We start from the raw sequence: 2616 nt of genomic DNA, 5'->3' as shown, positions 1-2616 counted from the left end.
GCGGGGCTCTCCCCTGGTGGCGCTGGAGGGAGAGGGTGGAGATCGTGGGGGAGTGGGGGTTGGTTCTAGGGTTCGGTTGGGGGGAGTTGGGGTTATAGGCTAGGGGGTGGGCCGGCCTAGTGGGCGGCCTGGTGGGTTGAGGCCCAAGGGGGCGTGGTGGCCAGCTCGGCTAGTCGGTTGGCCAAGGCCTAAGGGCAGTGGGGGGTGTTTTTCTTCTAATAAAACTGCCCCACTGTTTTCTTTAAAAAAACAAGACTAAAAGAGCTTTTTTAGAAAACAAAACAAACACATTATTTCTAGGAGTCACAAAAAGTTTTGAGGCCAAAAGTAGTTGCCTAACCATTTTTAGAAATTGGAAAGGCCAATTTAAAATGCTACTGGACCACTAAATAATTTCCAGGGGCACTTTGGGAATCCAAAAGGGGTTGTTTCCAACATGGCAATTATCCAGGGATTATTTGCCACACATTGAACATTTTTATTTGCATGTTTGAGAATTTTGAATTTTGACTTCAATTTGAATTTGGAATTCGAACTGTGTTTGAATGCAAAGGGGGATTAGTAACAATAAGAGTGATGACATGGCACCATTAACATGGGATTACAGTAGCTTAATTATCCGGGCGTCACAATTCTCCTCCACTACAAGAAATCTTGTCCCGAGATTTAACGGATGGAGTAAGGGGAAAGACTTAGGAAGGACGGAGCTCAACGCAAGATAGGTACCTGGGGGCTATCTCAGCGAACATGGCATAGAGGCATCTCTCGAGTTGAAACTTAAGAAGTCATTGAGAACAAGGTAAGGAGGTGCAATAAGAAGCTTTAAGCAGGTAGGCAGTCGTTCATTGCCTGAAACAAAGGGTGAAAAGGGTTCAGAGCAATGAGAATAAGTATTGTGTCTGATACCAGAACAGATCACAAGGAAGATGGATCATGAATTACATATGAAGCCAAGCGCGAGGGATAACTTTGAAAACAGGGATGTATAGGAGAGTCTGGTTTCAATCATGTGGAACTGTGGGTTATGGGCCCACCATGTGGGTTAAAAGCCGGAAGGGTACTAACATTTGCAAGGTCATGATAGCAAGGCAGGTCATAGGACAACCTATCAGTTATGTTGGCAACAACGTTGGTACCAAGGGCGAGGAACAAAGAGAACCATTTTCCTGCTCGTTAAGACGAGGCAGACCAATAGGCAAAGTTCTCGTCCATCGATGGCTACCGGAATGTCATCAACAATAGTAACAAGGTCTTACTGACAGAGTTTGTACACCAAGGGACGAGAACTAGGTGACATTCCGGTAAGACCTAGGTGACAATAGTAACAAGGTCTGACTGACACAGTTTCCATAAGACCGAGGTGTACAAACTCTGTCAGTAAGACCTTGTTACTATTGTTGATGATATTCCGGTAGCCATCGATGGACGAGAACTTTGCCTATTGGTCTGCCTCGTCTTAACGAGCAGGAAACTAGTTCTCTTCATTCCTCGCCCTTGGTACCAACGTTGTTGCCAACATAATTGACAGGTTGTCCTCTGACCAGCCTTGCTATCATGACCTTGCAAATGTTAGAACCCTTCCGGCTTTTAACCCACATGGTGGGCCCATAACCCACAGTTCCACATGATCGAAACCAGACTCTCCTATACATCCCTATTTTCAAAGTTATCCCTCGCGCTTGGCTTCATATGTAATTCACGAGGCATCTTCCTTGTGATTTGTTCTGGTATCAGACACAATATTTATTCTCATTGCTCTGAACCCTTTTCACCCTTTGTTTTAGGCAACGAACGGTTTCCTACCCGCTTAAAGCTTCTTATTGCACCTCCTTACCTTGTTCTCGATGACTTGTTAAATTTCAACTCGAGAGATGCCTCTATGCCATGTTCAGTGAAATAGCACCCAGGTACCTATCTTGTGTTGAGCTCCGTCCTTCCTAAATCTTTCCCCCTTACTCCATCCGTTAAATCTCGGGATGAGATTTCTTGTAGTGGAGGAGAATTGTGATGCCCGGATAATTAAGCTACAGTAATCCCATGTAAATGGTGCCATGTCATCACTCTTACTGTTACTAATCCCCCTTTGCATTCAAACACAGTTCAAATTCCAAATTCAAATTGAAGTCAAAATTCAAAATTCTCAAACATGCAAATAATAATGTTCAATGTGTGGCAAATAATCCCTGGATAATTGCCATGTTGGAAACAAGCCCTTTCGGATTCCCAAAGTGCCCCTTGAAATTATTTAGTTGTAGAGCAGCATTTTAAATTGGCCTTTCCAATTTCTAAAAATGGTTAGGCAACTACTTTTGGCCTCAAAACTTTTTGTGACTCCTAGAAATAATGTGCTTGTTTTGTTTTCTAAAAAAGCTCTTTTAGTCTTGTTTTTTTAAAGAAAACAGTGGGGCAGTTTTATTAGAAGAAAAACACCCCCACTGCCCTTAGGCCTTGGCCAACCGACTAGCCGAGCTGGCCACCACGCCCCCCTTGGGCCTCAACCCACCAGGCCGCCCACTAGGCCGGCCCACCCCCTGGCCTATAACCCCAACTCCCCCCAACCGAACCCTAGAATCAACCCCCACTCCCCCACGATCTCCACCCTCTCCCTCTAGCACC

This window comes from Triticum dicoccoides, chromosome 5B (genome assembly GCF_002162155.2).
Source record: "Triticum dicoccoides isolate Atlit2015 ecotype Zavitan chromosome 5B, WEW_v2.0, whole genome shotgun sequence".
NCBI classification, from domain to species: domain Eukaryota; kingdom Viridiplantae; phylum Streptophyta; class Magnoliopsida; order Poales; family Poaceae; genus Triticum; species Triticum dicoccoides.
Note: the sequence above shows the minus strand (reverse complement) of the source record.